At 49.7% G+C, this 20,647-nt stretch overlaps 1 long non-coding RNA gene across 2 annotated transcripts; it reads right to left on the bottom strand.

The window, feature by feature from the left end:
- Positions 1-6,351: 6,351 nt before the first annotated feature.
- Positions 6,352-19,188, bottom strand: LOC137165522 (uncharacterized). Of its 2 annotated transcripts, none has more exons than XR_010923400.1 (3): positions 19,089-19,188; positions 7,072-7,146; positions 6,352-6,453 (listed from the first exon to the last, which is right to left on the bottom strand). It is a non-coding gene; the product is annotated as an uncharacterized lncRNA (long non-coding RNA). The 2 variants fall into 2 exon arrangements; XR_010923401.1 differs by lacking the exon at positions 19,089-19,188 and adding an exon at positions 12,144-12,296.
- Between the last annotated feature and the right edge of the window lie 1,459 nt (positions 19,189-20,647).

Raw genomic sequence — 20,647 nt, forward strand, 5'->3', positions numbered from 1 at the left:
TCCAGGCTGAATCCTTTGTTTGCAAACTTAGCATAAGGGCAGGTGGGTGACTCAGTGCAAATATACAAACGTGCACTCCTGCTAGGCTAACAGATAGTTTGTGTATACCACAGGAGTTCAGGCACCGTGCAGTCTTGCATGTTTCTGTCTCTGGTAAATTAGAATACTGATGGAGAACAGTACCTATGATTGATGAATGACAGGATGTATGCTGAATAATATGCACAGTACTACATTAGATCTGATCAGTGAGTACAACTTCTTTCTTCCCATCCAACTGAGATGCTTGAATCCAAGTTTTTCATGAACATTAAAAATTTGTAGTGGAGCTGCAGCAAGGTTACACGCCAGTCAAGGACCACAATGGACAAAAAAACCCTCCACCAATTACATAGGGAATTGTATGTAGGCAGATTGTAATTAGTTACCCACTTGGAATTAGGCCAGTGCAATCATTGGAAGCTACATTCCCCGTGTCATAATAGCTTCCTTATCAAATTTAAATTACAAGAATGCTAAAGGATATGCCTTCCTGCTGCTGTTAGTGAGAGGGAATGGATGATATTCTTATTGTATGTTTACAATGAAACTTAGCATAAACAATGGACAATTTAATAGATCTGGTCTTTTAATAAAGATCTAATGAGTGAAATTCTGCTCCATTTGAAGAAAGATACCAACCCCTCTTTTCTGTACATATTGGATGGTGGGTTCTTGCGCATTTATATGGCATATAAAGTTTATATGTTTATAAAGTTATAAAGTTTATATATAAAGTTTATATGGCATTGTAAAGTAATATGAATAGTTCCAATGTATGTTCCTACCTACAGAGCTTCCAGTTAAACACAAATGAGACAGCAGCATAGAGAAGGGAAAGAATGAAAAGTACAATGGAAGAACTGTTGGGAAGAGATATCAACTTTACTGCTTATTGAGCAAAAACACTCTACCTAAGAGTTATTTCACCTGGATGAGGAAATGCTCAGTGGCACAGGCAGTTGCTTTTGATCTGAACAGGGGTGCAGCAGGAAGAACGGTTACTTGTAACTGTTGTTCTTTGAGATGTGTTGCTCATGTCCATTCGCAGTTTAGGTGTGTGTGCTTGCCACATGCACCGGTGCCAGAAATTTTTTTCCCCTAGTGGTACCCGTACGAGCCGGCTCTAGAGCCCCCTGCAGCGGTGCACACATGCACTCGCATACAGGCACCACTGGCTCCCCCTCCCTCTCAGTTCCTTCTGGCTGGAACTCCGACTGAGGGGAAGGAGGGCGGGTGTGGAATGGACATGAGCAACACATCTCGAAGAACAACAGTTACGAGGCAAGTAACCGTTCTTTCTTCTTCGAGTGCTTGCTCATGTCCATTCCCAGTTTAGGTGACTCACCAGCAGTGTCTCTGGAGGCGGGCAGGAGTTCATGGACGCGACCACTGAAGCACCACTCTACCAAAGCTTGCTGCGTCAAGTATGTACTGATGACCAGGTAGTTGCCCCGCAGATGTCCAATATGGGGACGTGCGCTTGGAAGGCCACAGATGATGCCTGCACTCTCGTTGAGTGGGCTGTCAAGGACACTGGAGGCGTGACTCCAGCCTGCTCATAACAGGCCCGGGTGCAGACTGGGATCCACTTTGAAAGACGCTGCGAGGAAACCGGTAGACCCTTCACCCAATCCACAACCGCCACGAAGAGCTGTGTAGAGCGACGGAAGGGCTTAGTCCTGTCGATATAAAAAGCCAGGGCCCTCTTCATGTCGAGAGAGTGCAGATGCCTTTCCTCACTGGAGTTGTGCGGTTTGGGACAAAAAAACAGGCAGGAAAATCTCCTGATTCGGGTGAAATTGGGAGACCACCTTAGGCAAAAAAGTCGGGTGCGGGCGTAGCTGGACCTTGTCCTTGTAAAACACCGTGTAGGGTGGTTCCGATGTTAACGTCCTGATCTCCGACACTCGCCTGGCAGACGTGATAGCAGCGCCAGGAGGTACCGGCAGCGCTAGGAGGTCCTTCATAGCTTGGAAGGCTTCTGGAGTCAATGGCACCACTAAACGCTAAGGACCTCTACTGCTACCCAGTCGGTGGAGGGCCCAGTGCTGGGGTCAACGCTCACTGAGGCAAGGGACGCTTCTGAGACAAGGAGGGTTGATGGCCCAACATAGGTCTCACCAGGCCCCCCTTAGCCTTCTCCACAGGAGAGCGTCCCTGTTCTGAATGGATCTTCTTGGACCTCTTCTTCGGAACCGGGGAGGGAGATCGGTGCTGGGCAGCTGAAGCGGGCGCCAGAGGGGCACCGCATGCCAAGGCCGTCGTGCTCGGTGCCGAGTCCAATCTGCCGGGCTCCGAGGCCGTCTTTCTTGGTCTGCGGGTGAAAACTTTTACAGATTTTACACCTGTCGCTGACGTGGGCTTCCCCCGGACACTTTAGACAACTTGATGAGGGTCACTCCTCGGCACAGGGACGCGCGCAGGGTTTGAACACCAGGGATGGGGCACGCCCCGACCCTGGGATTCTAACTACTAACAAACTAGGACTAATTGTAATCGAAACAAGGCTCTATATACACTAACACAATGACTAGACCACTATGGAGGTTGAGAAAAGACTTGCGAAGGCAAGAGTGTTCCAGCACGGTCTCTGGCAGCAAGAAGGAACTGAGAGGGAGGGGGAGCCGGCAGCGCCTATATAAGACTGCATGTGCGTGCCGCTGCAGGGGGCGCGAGAGCCGGCTGGTACGGGTACCACTAAGGGAAAAAGTTTTCCGGCACCGATGCATGTGGCGAGCACACACACCTAAACTGGGAATGGACATGAGCAAGCACTTGAGGAAGAACCAACTATTCCATCCGTTTAAAGACGGAAGGATCATATCTCGGACGGATCAACATCAAGTGGCTTTTAACGCAGGGCCACGGTGCAGAATTCTGTGCCCGAGCTGACTCTGTGAGTGTTAAACTGCACCCTGCATCACCTCTTAATGAAAAGTTACAATAAGTGCCTGATTAATTATAAACGAGCTGACTCTCATCCTCCAGTTCTCTATCCTAGGATGGTTTCTGTACACACCAATTTGCCAACAAATAGGAGTGACTCTCAAGAGCTCTAACCCACCCCACTATAGACTTGGATGTAAATAACCTTCCCTGCAAATGTACACCTCCTGGATGCCACCTCTGTTCTGCTTCGAACGTGATTGTACCTGGAATTAGCAGTTTACTGTATGTTTCCCTAGAGTTTCTGAGCTAGAAAAGAGCACATTTAGAAGAAGAATGATCCCAGTTACAATACAATTTATTTCTGCAGTGTCATTCCTACCAAATATCCTTTGCGGAGTACAGGCGCTAGACCATCAAATGCAAGTGAGTTACAGAATATAGTTACAGGAAAATCATAAAAGGACCAGAAGCTGATCTTACTTACTGGTGTATAAAACCAGTGTGACTCCATTAACGTCAGTGGACTTACCATGGATTTATACCCGCATAAGTGAGAATAGATCCAGGCCTTAAGCGTTTGACTGTCATCCCAACCCACATTCCAGACATTTTATCAGTTCCATTCAGCCTACACCCTGCTCGGTGGAACTGAAGCACCCAGAGCATTGGAGTTTTGGGTAAGAGCATTGGAGGGTGGGGTGGAGTAAAAGAAGAGAAGGGTAGCACTGCAGAAATGGTGTTTCGTCAATGGCTAAAGACAGAACTCTTTTTCCCTTAGGGATTTATATAAAACAATGCTCAGAATACTGTTGCTTTGGTAACAAACTGGGACAGACTGCAGCTTTTGCTCTGCAAACAGAAAAAATCCTGTACAGAGAAGATTTCTGGGCAGGGTTTGCCTTTAGAGAGGTGATGTACTGGCCCAAAAATCTCACTCACCAGACCTTTTACAGTCTCTAAGAAAATGTAGTTCAGTTTCAGAACAGCTGCAACAAAACAATATTTTGCATTTTTTTAGTGCTCTACACCCTCTGATCTCAAAAGTGCTTTACAAACATTAACGCATTAAGACCTCACAACAAGCTCTATAGGTTGGCAAAGTCATCCCCATTTTAAAGACAAGGGAAACTGAGGCACAGAAGTTGTGACGTGCCCCAGATCATAGTGAGAGTCCATGTTAGAGCTGAGGTTCCAGCCAGAGTCTCTAGCTTTCAGCTCCTTGCAGGCAGTTTCTGCACAAATAGCAGGTCAGTGTGAGCAGGGGCCTTCCACAACTTGCACTCTCATCCCCTTCCTGGAGTTTGTTTTACCACCAGACACAGAAATAAACAAGATAAAGTTCAGCTCAAATCCTCTTGCTAAGCTTGGCTGCTCTTAGGGTTCTTCCCTCAGAACTGCTCAGCTCACACCCTAGATCTGTCATCTCCATAAAGCCATTCTCCATGTCTTTCATGTCCAGATGGATTCACAAGCCATCAGTAAAACCCACTTAACTCTTTCCTAGAAGGATATACACATAAAAGAGTGGAGTGTTTCAGGCAGACAGCTGTTTATACCCTAAAGACACCAGGCAGGGGAGTTCTAATGCCAGCTGCCAGATCCAGGAGAAGCATCCTGCCTATACAGGCCAAAACAAGGTGCAACTCAAAAGTGTAAATCACTTATATGGCCCTGGCTCTTCATCTTTCACTACTCGTGGGATCCAGCACAAAGAAAGCATGAGCAGGTCACAGGGCAATCTCAGTATGATAATCCCTCCACTCCCTCGTGTGTCTGCATGGCTTGCACTTACATATCATGTGATGCTTATGGCTGTGACCCGAATGACCTTGCAGTTGAACAGATTGGCAAGGCGGGGCAGCACAGCCTGGTCTGGGGACTTTTAGGAGCACCTTCCTTGGTGTGTACAGCTGCTTATCCTCTCTGCTGAATAGAGCCCTGGAGGAGCAGCGACCACAGGAAGAAGCTGCCTGCCGTTCCCACACTAGGTCACTGGGGGCCAAAATCAATGTCAACTACTCCTTACTCACCCAAGCCCTGAACCCAGATAGACTCTTCCCAATAGGGACAGCCAGATCGCCCCTCGCTGCTTCAGTTACAGCTAAGAGGGGGCTAAGTGAACAGCCCCTTGCCGTGCTCAATTTAGCTGCCTCTGGCACCTCTGAATTACAATCACCATGTTATCTAGGCATCCTTCAGCATCTCTCACGTCAGCCTTCTGCTCCACCAGCAGCACCCACCGCTGCATTCTCCAGTCCAGCACAAAGCCCAGGGTACCAGTTGGGCAGCATTCCACTCTGGATCAGCAGCCTCCTCTTGTGTCCTCGAGACGCGATGCAGGCCCAACAACGTGCAGCACTTCTAGAGCAGTATACTTGCTGATTGCTTCTTTGATTATTGCTCACAACAACCAGCTAAGACACTGCCAAAGAAACACTCACAGCTGGCATCAACTGATGAGATGTGAGCTGGGGTGGGTTGTTCTGTCTCCCTCTTTCTTTTTTCTGACCTCAAGATGGCAAGAGCGTCTGGGGGACAAAGAGAGAGTCAATTAACAGCCATAACAGTGAGAAAAATAAACGCGGCTCAAGATGGAAATCAAAATATACTTTGATAGACATACACACGCTCAGATATGGCCTCTAAATGATACAGATATTAAAATAATAAAGCCGGCACCTGTCTGGATTCCAGCTTTATCTAAATTAGTCCTGAAGTTCCAGAGAGCCTCATTCAAGAGAGAGAATAGAAAAATAACCTATTTCCAAATGTCTAATAAATAGTTTCTGAGACACAAGTTTGTTCAAACTCTTGGTGGTTTCCCTGGACTGCGCACTGCCGTGTCTGAATCATGCTCAGGATTAGAGAAAGGAGAACTCATTCGGAGATCCATCTGCAAATGAAACAAAAAAAGGGCCCAATTCTCATTTACACAAAGGCCACTTTCACTTTCCTTTATCCAGCCAGAATGGTGTAGGGAGACAGTACTGCTAACTCTGACAGTATCTGGTGTTCAAAAAGCCCCAGCTCCTGCAGTCATGTGATTACATGAGAATGTGAACTTTCATGACTTAAAAACAAATAACTAAATAAAAACTGTAGCCCTCATGGGTCTAAACCCAAATGCTGGGAGCCTTCCCCTGGGCTCTCTGGTACTAGGGCTAACATACCTAGGCAACCACACAAGCCCAGCCTCACTTCAATACAGATTTTCCTGACTCTCTATTTTTCTTTGGGTGTTTAGCTGGCATCTCTATCTAATAGCCACAACGCCCTCTCTTTTTTTACCTCCTACCTCCCTGCTAGTCTGGGTTTATAGCAGGGGTTCTCGCAACAAAATTTTTGGTAGCCTCTCTGACAATTTTTCCTAAAATACTTAATAAACTTTAGGAAAAACAAACAAATATGCACATATACATGTCCAAATCATTATCTTTTATTTATGTAGAGTTGTTTGGGTTTTCTTGCAGACTCAATAATAAAAATAATGTACAGTTGTCTCTATTCTTTACTGGACCCAAACTGAAGAGAAATACAAATAAGGCGCTTTGCACGTTCTTGTCTTTTTTGGTTTTTTGGTTGCTCTTTTTTTTTTTTTTTTTTTTTTTTAAGACTTGCTAGCTAGTACCTCTGCTGCTGTAAGAAATGATATTTGTATGTTTGTTAATATCACATTTCACAGACTCCCAGCTAACTAGTTAAGTCTGCCGTGAAACTAACAAACATACAAATACCACTTTTCACAGCAGACTTACTCAGCCTTGGCAAACCCAGGGACAAATTAAGCCTGGATGGGGAGGTGGGTAGGGAGGCAGCGGGGGCCAAGGGTGATACGGGGGTGGGTGGGGGGCTGGGGAAAATGGGAGGGGGCGATGAGCCTGGGACCGGAGCCTGCTGCTGCACAGCCGGGGGCCTGAGCCTGAAGCTCCATGGCCAGGGCCCCTGGGCCGGAGCCCGAAGTCCTGCGGCCAGGGGCTGTGGCCCGCTGGCTCATGGCCAAAGCCTGGGGCCAGAGGAGGCAGTGGGGAGGGGGTGGGGAGCCCAGAGCTGAAACCTGCCGCTACACAGCCAGAGCATGGCATCCGCCACCTCAGATCTGAAGCCCACATCCCACTGCCCCTGGGAAGGTGGGGAACTCACCAGCAGCCTGCTCCTCCAGCATTTATCTCTCCAGCCACTTCTTTGTCCCTCCCATCACCGCCCAGGAGGCTGTGGCTGCAAGAAAAGTCCCCAGTGGCCACATGTGAGGAGCAGTGGTTTATAGTAATAGTACCAAACTCAGATTTGCGTGGACAGTAGCTGGGTGAGGGGCAGCACCAGAATAAGAGCCCAACTTCTCTCTTTTGGTGACCCAGTTTTGCTCCCAGTGAAACTGCATCTTCTCGGGACAGAAACCAAATACTTTTTAACCCGTCAGACAAAGGCACAAGACGACCCGTTGGCTGGAAGTTGAGGTTAGGAAAACGCAAACTGGAAATAAGATTTTTTTTCCAGTTTCCCCCCTAGAAGATCTAGCCTCTGGAGCAGATTACCAAGGGATGTGGCAGTTTCTTGGAGTCCTTACAGCATGGTGGGATATCTTCCTAAAAGGCCTCTAGTCTAACCCAGGACTGGGCTTCACGCTGGACTGACCGGTGGAAGTTCTGTGCCCTGTGTTAAGCAGAAGGTCAGCGCAGCTGATCGTCAATGGTCCCGTCTGTCCTTAAACTCAATGGGACATCTGTCTGAGAGGCTAACTGAAGGAGTGACGCACCTTAACTGCATGCCAATAAAGATGGCGCAGGAAAGGGCAGAGACGACTGGCAGTGAAATCAGTTCACCCCAGAGGAGGCAATTGTTAACCATCGAACCCTTTGTTTGTGCAGCCTTCTCACCCTAGCAGGAGAGTCAAGGGTCATGCCTTCTTTACAGCAATTGCCTCCCCAGCTGGTGAGTTATCTGCCCTTACAGAGATGTGCCAGACTCTGGAATTGGCTACCTTGTTTGAACAGTGACCTCACCAGCACTCCAATATTCCCCAGTATCAAAACAAGTCAGCCTTTATCTCAAAAGCAAATAGTTCTGTGATAGGTCCTGAAGGGGCACAACGCAGTCAAATGCAGAAGAGGGAGGAGGAGCCACTGGTATTTCCTCAAGTCACCCACTCTGCTTTTATGCCGGACTGCCAGAGCTCTGAGACTGGAACAGCTTCCCTGGAGAAGTGGTAGAAGCCCCATCACTTGGACCACTGAAAACTGGACAGAACAAAGCCCTGGAGAAGATACTGTAGGGAACAATCTTGTATGGAAGGGGCAAGAGAGGCAGGCTAAGTGACCGAGTAGGTTTCAGATCTCCATGCTACCTAGTGCAATGATTTGGCCGGGTTAAAGCCAGCTAATATTTAGCTCTTCTATGTGCTTTTCATCTGTAGAGCTCAAAGTGATTTATCAAAGGAGGATACCAATAGGAGGATACCAATGAGGCAGCCCTGCTATTGCTGTAGGGGCGTATTAGCCAACATTATAACCCCCCTCTAGCCTTTTATTCAAACCTCCCTGGGAGAGCAGCTCAGCTGAATGCACCTGCGACATCCGAAGTGGGGAAGAGGAGGTGGCGAATGCTACATCAGTGCCTCTCAGCTATTTAGTGTTAATCTATGCCAGCGTTCAACTGCAATTTGCTGGAACCATATACACAATTCCATCTCTCCATCAGGTCTAACCAGTCAGAGTCTAGGTCCTGGCAGGTGTGCAGGGAGCTCTGCTTGGAGTTTTGTTTCATCATTGCCAAGAGCGCCAGGAGCGAATACCTTTTAGATAATGCAGCACCTAAAGCAAGAAAGCAACAGATGATCTCCCAAATCCCGTGTGTCTCTGAAGATGAAATCAGGTGCACCTCAGAGGTTTTGGGTTGGCAGAGCCAATATTCTTTTAATTGTGTGCATGTGAGGGAGGGGGCGGGAGGAAGGGAAGCAGCAGTTGGGGTGGGACAGAGAAGCAGCTTGTTTGAGGAAGGGCTTTAAAATGTCCTATTGGGACTATTTTATAAATCCAGAAATAAATACTGTCTTGGCCCAGCGGAAACACATGATCGCCTGACTATTATCATTAATTCAATTGCTTTGTAATAGCGCTTAGAGGCACCAGCCAAGCGTGGGCCCCACTGTGTTAGGTGCAGAGTAAGAAAGAGTATCCTTGACCTAAAGAGTTTACAATCTGAAGCTCTGAATATCTGTAAGTAATTAGGACATTCCGAGGAAGACGGCTCGTCCTCCCATTCCATCAGGAGTTATTCTAAAAAGGCAATTTTTTCCTTCAATTGGACCTAAGATCTGAGTGTCAGATGTGTTAATGGAATCCCCACCCCAGACAACTGAGTGTGAGAAATCTTTATTAGTGCACACGTAGGCATGCCCGGGGAATATTTGATGGCGGGCTACTACAATCTTTATGCCACACCATGAGCCTGGGAGGTCTGGATTTCTCCCAAGCAGGAAACACCCATGCCTCCTCTGAGATTTACCACCAAAAGTTGGGGCCCAAACAGGTTGACAGTCAGTCAGTGATCCTTTAAGCATTGCAATGGATTTTTACAAGCTGCAGGAAGGATGTGAAGGTGGGGGAGGGGGCAAGCATCATCTTCCTTTGCAGAGAGCCAGGATAATTTAATTCAGATTATTTCAATGCCGCTGCAGAAAAGGCAGGCACTGGTGACGCTGAAGAAGGTTGTCCAGCTCTTGGGAGGGGAATTTATCTGCTCTTTCATTTCCAGCCAGAGTGAGGTTATCTAGGGTGGACTGCCTCAGAAGCAGCTTTGAAGTCTTAAAGGGAACAAAAAAAGGTTCCTGATTTAGTAAGAGAGTTTGAAGAGATTTGCTTGGAGGCATTGGTCCTGGAGAGTCAATGGAGAGACTGCATTGGACTTAGGTAGCCTGGCCAAGCAGCAATTGTTTCACTTCCCTGTGCTCCAAGTTCTTGGCTAACTTACTGTGACTACATATTTCTGGCAAGCTTTCTGCTTCGGTGCTCGTTTTGCAATGCGACTAAGGGCAGCAAGCATTTTAGCACCTGGCACATTAGCATCCGAGGGCTAGAGTCAGAAGCAATACAGATGTTGGTGAAAGGTGTACGTGGTTAAGTTGTTCACCTGTCTTGGTGTAGCTTGCAAGCTACGGGGGCAGAAACATGGAGTTTGCACCAGGAAAGGCCGTCAACAGGATCTTTGGGGTGGGGAGATGATATGTAAGAAGGAGAAACTTTTTTGTCTTGCCCAAGCCCGCTTCTGGTTGCCTTTCCTGGTACAATCCAGCCCTGCAGTATGCGAATTACACCAGCTCACACCAGTTCTGAATTTAGATCTCAATCTATTGTGTTCTTTATTGGGCCTTGCCGGCTCATTTGCGATATTGGTGGGACACAGAAGTGGCGGATTCCATGCTTCACCCTTGCCCTACCTGTCTGGGTGGTGGACTAGCAAGCAGGAAGGAACTGCTTGGTGGATCATATCACAATGCAACAGATTAAGCCACAAAGAGAAGTTAACGTGAGTCACTCTATTACCAAGCAAGAAAGCCTCCTTGGGTACATCTACACTGCACAAAGAGATCCCCACACCCGCAGCAGGGACTCTCAGAGCCCAGGTCTACAGACTCAGGCTGGTAGAGCTTGGCTATGACGCTAAACATAGCAGTGCAGACATTCCCGCTTGGACTGGAGGGTCTGAGACGCTGAGTGGGAACGTCTCTGCTGCTATTTTTAGTGCCGTAGCATGAGCCCTGCAAGACCACGTCTGCAGACCCAGGTTTCGAGACTCGCTGTGTTTGGTTGGTTGCAGTGCAGACACACTCAGTGAAGCAGGGGAGAAGACGCTCCTGCAGGAGCGAGAAAGAGTGTGTTCCAATAAAGGGGAGGGAATGTGTTAAGAAGAAGGGCCGCCGGGATGGCATTTTGCCCCCCATGGGAACACAGCTCTCTGCTGCTGAAAGCCTCCATTTAACGAAATAAACAAAGAAGGAGCCAAATTCATTTCCAGCGTCATGTCGTTCTACCCAAGTCAGTGGAGTTACGCCAGGGAAGACTCTGGACCCTGCTGAATGAACTGGCCGGAGACCCCCATTTAGGGACTGGAGAAACTGAGAACCTGTTGCAAGTTTCTTGCAGGGATGGGTCAAGTCCCATAGTTTCAGAGAAGCCCTCACAAGTTTAGATGCTTCTCTGAAGACTTTAAGCAACTCTTGCTGGAAGTTTCATGAGCAGAGAGATCCTTCCCGCCTGGAGGTGCCCAGTGCATCCTGTTTCTAGTCAGACCACACCACCAGCGAGGCTAACATCTGCCCATCAGTTTGTGGGTGGACCCCAGAATTATAGGAGGAGAACACTCACCCCAAGTCGGTCAGTTGGTCATTTTAAGCAACTCGTATTCTACAGAGGCTGGTTAAGCCATCCTGACCTATTCTCACCCCATACGAACCATATAAAAGAAGAGTCACAGGCATCACAAACCGAAGAAGGGGGCGGGATGAGGAAGATGGCCACATCACCACCCCCCACTCGAAACAAACCAACCAAGCCCAACCCCACACAGAGAGTCTGCAGTTTGCTCTCCCCGCTCTGAGCTAGCACACAGAGGAAATTCCCAGAGCCCCAGACATCTCCCAGCCTTGGAATCAAACTTCCTTTTCAAAGGGAACGAGCTAGAAAGACGACTTCTCGGATTCTTGCCACCTGCAAGTTCAAACACTGGGTCTACTTAAAAAACAGCTGACAAGTCTGAGTCACAAAAGTTTGCCTCCTCCCCCACCACCACCTGAATTTCCTCACAGCTCTGGGACATTTGGATCCCGGGTTTTGGGTCCACTTCTTCCCAGAGCTTTCACTTCAGTGCTGCATTGTCCCAGGGTTGGCGGTTTAGGAAACTGACACTGCATCTTGAACTGCCACCAAGTCAACCATGGGCTGGCCTTAGCCTGTTACTGTTGCAAGCGCTTATTACCATCACATCTCAATATCTCTCCCCCAATTTCCCACAGCATCCAAACTGCCTACCAAGAAGCTAAGACTGTTTAACATCTCCCTCCTGCACCGATTTTTTTTTTTAAATCCACAGCTGAAAGACACATGTATTGTAAGGAGGCGGCCTAGAATAGATATGAACCGGTTTCGTAAGGCTCTCCCGCGTCGGTTCCCCTCCTGCCATGAATTAGCACAGGACGTCTGTCCTAGTTCCCCTCTAACCTTCATTCTCCTGCCTCTGGGATTGGCACTGCAGCACCGTAGCCCAGCGCTGGCTCCCGGTGCGGGCGTACACCTGCTGCACACCGCGGTCCCACTCCTACGCCAGGGGTTTCAGCATTCTTTGTGCGGCACTGGCCCCACCCTGCTCCTCGACACCCTCCTGTCAGGGAACCTTGGAGCAAATGAGGAAACAGGGAAGATATCTTTGCAGTGAGTCATTAGCTTTCTGTCTGAAACGAAATCAGAACCAAAGGGAAAGCGGAGAGACAGCGCCAGCAGTTCCCCTGCATTCTCCCCTGTGCTTATGTGATGGGCAGAGACAGCAGGTGTAAGAGACGATGGAGTGAGACACACAGGAACACAGAAATAGGGAGCATGGTGGGGAAGGACAGGGTGGAGGAGAGATTACAGAGAAGCGATAAAAGCAGGGTCCAAGCCCCAAGATATCAATGGGCGTTTCTATTTCAGGAAGGCAGCTTCATCCCGGCACTTCAGCTGGGCAGCTCACACAGACCCTGCCACTGAGAGGAAGGGAGGGCTGTCCCCAGCCGTGCTGCCGGTGGGAGAGGTGAAGGAGGAACAGGGACAGAGCTGGGCAAAGGGCAGTCCAAGGCTCGCCCGATCTCACCTGCTGATCATACCCTGAGCTTCATACCAGGACTTCAGTTCTTCTCTGGCTGGCCGCCTTCCACCCCCACCTGGAGATAAAGTTCAGCCCTGCACAGAGGGCCACCAGGGCACTATTTCAAACCAGCTGAAGCCCGGAAAGTGGGACTGGTGCTGGCTCTCTCTGCACAGGGGTCAGCGTTACAGAGCAGTCGGCGCGCTACCCTGGGGAAAAGTGAGTCAGAGTCTAAAGAGCACCGCTGTCCGCCTTGCAGCCAGAGTTAGCGTCTGCAGGGCACTGGGGCACAGAGGCACTGACTAAGGTATGAGGCCCCTACACTAACTCTTCTAGCAAGCCTACGGGCGCCTTGATGTTCCTCTCTCAGCCCCACCGAAGGCATGGAGGGAGAACTGGTTGCCCCACAGACGTGCTCTCGGGCCATTGGTGCCTCCACAGCTGCCAGGCCCAGCCACCCGATCCTGGCTGAATCCACCTCTGACGGGAGGCAACAGGCCAAAATCTGATGGGAAGATGCACTAAAGGCAGCAGCCAGTGACTCAGTAGAGGACAGAGCTGTTTTGCTGCTGATCAGGCTGGCCTCTGTTGCAATCAACACAGGCTCTTGCCTGGGTGGGTGGGATGGGACTTTATGGCCGGGCTGGCTGACCCATCTGGGTCTACAAAATAAAGCCCAGGTGCTGCACTCGGGCTGGGAACCCACCTGCTTTGCAGTGAGGACAAAGGCTAAACCCCTCGAGTGCTGATAGTCCTCCAGTGCCTTCCCACAATTCCCCTGCAAACCCAGAAGGACAGACAAGTTTTTCCACAATTTACTGGGAGAAAATCCTAAAGCAGCTCAGCTTACTAGGGCTAAGAACCATGGGATACGCCCCCAGAAAAGTCTTAGCTCCCTACAAAGGTGGGTGCAGCACCGGTGTGGACCCAGTAATTGGAGTCTGGTTTTGTAGCGTGGCTGCTCACACCCGAGCTAGGCCAACCTGGGCTCAGATCCAAGGGCCTATTACCCAGGTTAACTCAGTAGTGAAGACTAGTCCACTGGACTGCTCAACTCGTTGCATGGATTTGTCTTTCCCATTATTGTCATCCAACCCAGGATACACAATAAAGGGTATCATTAAGAGGGTGCAAAACCAGACTAATTAGATGCATCCTTCCCTTTTTAAGAGGAGAGGCACATTTAAAATGCACTGCACACATCGCCCTGAAAGCATCCTGTGTAAAGAGCCACCAATCCCCACCAGTATCTCTGCCATCACTGGTCTAGACAACTTCATGTTCCTGTTTCAGAGCAAGAGAAGGCCATGGCTTTTACACGCATATCAGCAACTCCAGGGGAAAATATATTTTCCATGACGGCTTCCCCTACAAGCTGATCTGTCGAACTGTGTACAGCCCCTGCTGCCACCTTCACACTTGTGCCTTCTTCCATGAGACAACCCCAACGCCTGGAATTCCATTCTCCACGAGGTACCAAATCCAACGCGCTTCCACCCTTTCATCCAAGCCTCTGCTTAAATCCGACCGACCAACCCACATTTCTTCAGGGGGCCCCTGAGCTTCCACTCTTGGTAACAATCTTACGTTTAACAAAACCCTCAAGATACAGGATTACTAACCAACGCGGCTGCATGAGCTTGGGGCTATAGTGTAACACAGACCCTGCCTTTCCCTGCCCCCTTGTCCGCTTTTAACTGAGATGGTTGTATGATCTAATGTGCGCAAGGACTGCCTAGCACATTTGTGTTACTGCATTAACGTTAACAGACGTGCGACCTTTCAAGACACCTCAAAGCTACGACATAGCCTCCCACCTCAAGGTCGGCATCTGATGCCAACCACACACAAGGATTCCTGATAAAGTACATCAGCTTTCAGGCCAGCAAAGCACATGCTTAAGTCCAGCCTTATTCAGCAAAGCCCTTTAGCATGTGTGTAAGTAATCGGCAGAATCAGAGCCGTAGTTATCTGCAAAATCTCAGCAACGTTTACACACAGTGACGCAGCAGAGAGAAACGTTTCTTTTTAGAAAAAGTCCTAATTTTGGAGTTTACAAGCCCTGAGACAGCAGAAATTCAGTGTCCTCAGTCCAGTCCCGAGGTGCCACATCTCTGCCCACACCACTGGAACTAAGCGGCAGAGGTGCCAAGGCTTGAATGGGCCATGGATAAGGAGCTACCCATCCACCCCAGAAATGGGGTCTCTCTAGGTCAGGGCTGAGGCAACATGAGGCCGGAGTGGTTGGGGGGAGGGGGGGGGAGAGAAAGAAGGAACTTGCACTGCTGCATCTGTTCACTGAGTAAGACTGGGCCTTCATTTGCCAAGGTTGTCATTAAGAGCCTGATTCAAACTCCCTGAACTCAATGGGGGAAGGATTCCCATTGATTTCAGCAGGCTTTGGATCAGGTCCAGAACCCACATTCCCATGGTGTTAAGACAAACTGGTGATCTCTCATTTTCAGGACTGTTTAACTAGTCTTTCACTTGTGTGACTTGACTAAAAGAATTGCCATGATATGAGATTTCCCCCCACCCCATCTTCCGTTCCCAAACTCTGCTAAAGAGTCATTGGTCTCCAACCCACATCAAACATCTCCCTATACACCTTTCTTGAAAGAACTCCATCTATGGTTCTTCACTCAGAGAAGTGGGGTTTAATGTACCAAGCATAGGAACTCCCAGCTCCTACACTCACTCCCTGAGACCTTGGGCAAGGTGCTTAACTTGTCTCTGCCTCAGTTTCCCCACCTGTCCAAATGGGAGCAATGATCGTGGCCTACATCACGTGGTGATACGAGGCTTGCTTAAGTAATGAACATTTGTAAAATGCTTTGAAAGTAAAAGCATTACAGGCATGCCAAGTATTATCCAAGAGTGCAGGGGATCTAAGATTTAAAGTCAGTCCAAAGTAAGTGGTTTTGGACACAGAAAACCTCATAAACGGACTGAAAAATTAAAAAAAATAAAATAAAAATCTACAAGTTGCATTATCCTGAGAAAGCTGAGATCTGCAGGCATTTGGAGTCCCCCAGTCACCTCATTCCGTCGACAGAGCAAGACTCCTAGTGACCCAATGCCCCCGTTTACTCCAGGGACTGGAGTCACAACAGATCAGCCAGCATCCGTGTTGCTGAGGCTAAGAGACAGAGCTGGGGCCAGCAGCCTATGGAGTGCAGCAGAGTTAGTGCCAGCTTCCAGTCAGCAGGGCAGGGTGTCTATGGAGCGGGCAGCACACACGTTCCCGAGCTATGCAAAACTTTACTTCCCCTCCTGCCCCAGCCCCTTCACTGAACCAGAGAGTAAACAGGGAGCCTCACCCTTCGGTGTTTCCTGGACTGGCTCAACCTGTGCTCTGGGCATAGGTCACGTGTGCAGGCAGACAAGGAAGCGAACGTGCACTCTTGCAGGCAGCAGATAAGAACCAGCCTTGAGTCCATGGGGGGGTGGGAGGGGAGAGGCGGGACAGCCCTATTTACAGCACAGAGGACACAGGGTGGGGCTGAGAGGATTATTCCCCTGGCTTGACAGGCCACAACCCCAGCACCAGAGTCTCTGGCAGAGAAAACTCCTGCCCTACCCACAGGAATGAGGTTCCCTCACAAGCATCATTCTCCTGCTTCATCAGGCCAGGAGGGTCCAAGGCAACCAATCTCTCTCCTCTTCCGCCCCAGGAGTGCCCTGGGTCTGCACTTAAACAATCCCAGGCCCAACAGCACCACGAACAAGGGGACCAAACTCAAGACTCAAAATGCCACTCGGGGCACTGGAGTTGCTGCTCCACATTTCCCTTGCGTCACACGTCGGGAGGCGGGGAACCCCACTGGAGTACTCTTCCGATACAGTGGGTGAGCTAGCACACACTTGCCCCATGGCCAGGACTGCCCCAGCACCCCTTCCTTTGAGCCTTCGCTGCAGCCTTGTCCGAGGGGCCCAACAATCTGAAATGGCTGAGGGTCGGCCTGTCTGAGGAGGCCTGGCTGGCTCAGGAGGCTGGCAGAGGGATACAGAGCCCCTCTGTTCTAGGTTCATCACTCCAAATGGCCCTTTTTGTAATGACCAGAACTTGAGAGCTTCACTGCTCTGCGCCGCCCCCTATTTCAGGAGTTTCTCCGATGGAAAGGAATGAAATCCCTTCGAGGGTGGATAGGAGTCAGGAGGCCAGCACGGAAAAGCCAGGAGGCCCATAAGCTGAGAGCTTGCACACACTTTTACTCTAGTGTGTGTGTCTGCACGGGCAATGCCCGCTGACCCAGGGCACAGGAATCCTCTTGTTCCGGGGCACTAAGGGACCCAGTCCTGGCAGGCAGTGGGGGATTGTTGGAGAAGCCCAGGCAAAGTAAAGCTGCGAAGTAAATACACCCCCAGCCAGCGTAATACTGCCCTGGCTCCTGGAAGCAGAGTCAGCCCTTCTCCTAGCTGGCTCGGCTCTATAGCACTTGCTGACTGCCAAGTGTGCAGCTGGACGATTCAGAACCCTCGGAGAGGCCTGGACTCACTGCACATTTTCCAGAGGACTTTAAGCCCCACCTAAAGCGCCCGTGACTTATTAACGCAGCAGCCTGGTAAGAGGTATTAGCAGGCAATAAACACAGCAGCTGTCAGCGTTGCCTGCAGCGGCCCCCACCTCCACCCGAGGCGCGTCGCTGCTGGACCGGCGGGTTTGGCCGTGAGGCGATGATAGATAAAGACGCCCATCCTAGAGTCTGGGTCAATAGACCGGCCACCCACAGCCTCGCTGACTCACGCTGCTGGGGCGGGGCTGGAGGGCCACCAGGCTAATCCACAGCTAAGACTCCACTGGTCAGAGCAGCTCTGTCCCTGCCCGTTGGCTAAGCTCCGGTGTCCTTCCTTCCCTACGCCTCGAGGGGCCCGTGCAGGACCCTCCTCTGCCACCAAGACCCAAAACTGCACGTTCCTGGCCAAGCAGAGCCCTGACTCCTCCATCCAGCACGGAGAAGCAGCCAAGAGGCAGACATGGCCAACTGGGGGCCCATCCCCTGCTTTGCTTCCCCCCTTTGTCTTTGGGATGGATTGTATTCAAATGTCACTTGGCCTGCTGCACGGAAGCCTACATGACAACTGCTCGCCGTCAGCGACAGCCCTTCGGAAGCTCCCGAAGGATGGTACTGGTCCACCACGGGGCTCTGCTCTGGAACGGGGAAGGGACGCTCTCTGTGCTGGCAGGGGCCAGTCATGCACCGGGGCTAGAAGCACAGAGGCCGTTGTGAGGAGCAGGGTTTCCGGCAGCACTTTGCCTGGCCCTCGCGCTTGCGTGGGGAGGCACAGGATACACGCTGGGGGGAGAAAGCCTAGCAAAGAGGTTGGGGTGCCACCTCAGGACTAGCTAGAGAGGTCGCCCCGTGAACGCTCCCCAGCAACACTTTCCTCTGGCTCATGTCCTCACCCATTCCCTCCCCTCTGTCGAACAGACACTATCCTCCTGCAGCCAATATCCCTCCTGGGCAGATGCTTGAGCAACAGTGCCTGGATTTTGCAGCACCAAAAGCATTCAGCAGGGACTCTCCGGGACAGGTGGCGGCAGGGGTGGGAAGAAAAGGGGGGTCACCCTAAAGGTATATTAGTGGCATTGCAGGTACTGCAAGGTGACCATCAGGGTTTAACCAATATGACAGAAACCCCACTGGCCCTGGGGTGGGAAGAGGGAGAAACCTCGGTCACTGAGGTAACATTTACTCTTTAGAATGATAAAATCAGGGGAGTTTATGTTGGAGGGTGCAGCAAGGGGGCAGAGGGGGGACTACTGGCTTTTTCCCCTTTACTTACCAGCACGTCTGTGTGCAGCCCAGCGGGGCGAGGGGGGTGGGGAGAAGAGAATTGGCCGAACAAGTGATCACAGGCACAGCTGCAGGGAAGAGAATTGTCAGGAACCATCCAGGGAGGAGGGGGAGGACACGGATTGCATTTCTAAGGGGATAGGGACTTGTTCTGGTGTCCTGCAATTCCAGTGGCACCCTATCAAGTGATCTCTCCTCAGTCTGGGCCTTGAAGACTTTATTGCCTCCCTCAGCGTCATGTCGCGCTTAGAGCAAGGAACTAAGAGTCAGGACTCCTGGGTTCTATTTGCGGCTAGTCCACCGCACGATCTGAGACCAGGCACAAGCACTTTGCAACTCAGCGTCCTGATCTCTAAAATACAGGGATAATACTGACCCACACCCCCCATGGGAGAATGTCTGTCAAGAGGGGATCCCAGAGTAGAGAGCAACCCCACACCCATGAACAATGTAGTTAGCAGGGTACCATTCAGCAGAACTTACACAGTTTCTCTCTCATTATTGGACTTCACCAGTTTCTCTTACCAGAGTCTCCCGTTCTCATCAGCGTAAGGGGTCCTTGTTTCAGCGACAAGGCTGCTTTAGATAAGCTGGGGCATCATCTTGATAGCTAACTTCTGCTCCTACAGTGTGTTCAGAGGCAAAAATAAAGGTTTCAGATTAAAGCCACACAGCTCCATAAGCCCCTTCAGCTAAGACTCCCTTATAGGAAACAAGACAATGGTTCATGTGTTTTTAACTCTCCTGCCTTTCCCTCGAGGAGACAGGCTGTACTAGTCGCCTGTTGGGAACTGTTATTCTGCCTCCAAAACACTGGGGCTTCATGCTAACTTCCCTGCAAAATGGACTCAGAGGTGTTACTATGTCGTCCCCACAAGGGACACATAGGCAGATGTTCCAACTGCTCTGCAAGGAGTTATGCACAGGGCAAGGAATGTTGTCGCGTCTCATCACAGCTCTGCGTTCTGGGGAGCCGGCCGGAAGAACTATTTTGTATTTCTTTGTTTGAAGAGTTGAAACCCTTCTGTGCACAGAACACTCCACTTGCACTCTTTGGGATTATAGTACAGCCTCCAGGTTAGAGTGAGGCTTGGGGGTGAGATTTTTTTCAAAAGCCCTCAAGGAGCACAAGTCCTTGGGAGCAGGCACTTAGATACCATGATGAGAGCAATGGAAGAAGCTACAGAATAGATGCTTTGAAAAATCCCACTCTAAGTGATCAGAGTGACATTTTCAAGAGAACCAAAGGGATTTAGGACTCAACCTTTCCAGACAACTGTACCCCTTTCAGGAGTCTGATTTATCTTGCGTACCCGCAAATTTCACCTCACTTAAAAACTACTTGCTTACAAAATCAGACCTAAAAATACAAAAAAGTGTCACAATGCACTATTACTGAAAAATTGCTGACTTTCTCATTTTACCATACAATTATAAATAAATCAATTGGAATATAAATATTGTACTTACATTTCAGGGTATAGTACACAGAGCAGTATAAACAAGTCATTGTCTGTATGAAACTTTAGTTTGTACTGACTTTGCTAGTGCTTTTTATGTAGCCTGTTGTAAAATTATGCAAATATCTACCCACTGGATGACATCTGCGTACCCCCAGGGTTGAGAACCACTGATTTAGGAGGTGGAATCCCATTGCCTTTCACTGGTTTCCAAATGAGACGCTGGTTTCAAAATGTCTAAGTCACTTTGAAAATGTCACTTAGGAGCCCCTGAAAATTTTACCCTCAACTTTCAAGATCGGGACTTCCCATAAACACAGATTCAAATCTCAGCAGGGGCAACTCGGCCCATCAGTTTCCAAGATGAACAGAGTCCCATGCCATTTATGATGTCGGGGTCATCTGAATAAATGTTAAAACCAAGGTCTTCTGCACTCCACGGATTTCACGCCACTCAAGGATGTGGGAATTCTGCAATCTCCCACACTTCAAGAGTGGAAGGCGGGATGTTTCTTGTTCAGAGGTGTCGAGAGGTAACTTTTGTAAGAGGTTGAAATTCTTATTTGTCCTCCTTCTAAAGGAGGAGAGGGAGCAGTTTCATAGTTTCCCTTTCTCATTAATGCC

The sequence above is a fragment of the Emydura macquarii genome, unplaced genomic scaffold (assembly GCF_026122565.2).
Source record: "Emydura macquarii macquarii isolate MOO-44397 ecotype Brisbane River unplaced genomic scaffold, CSIRO-AGI_Emac_v2 contig_2768, whole genome shotgun sequence".
NCBI classification, from domain to species: Eukaryota; Metazoa; Chordata; order Testudines; family Chelidae; genus Emydura; species Emydura macquarii.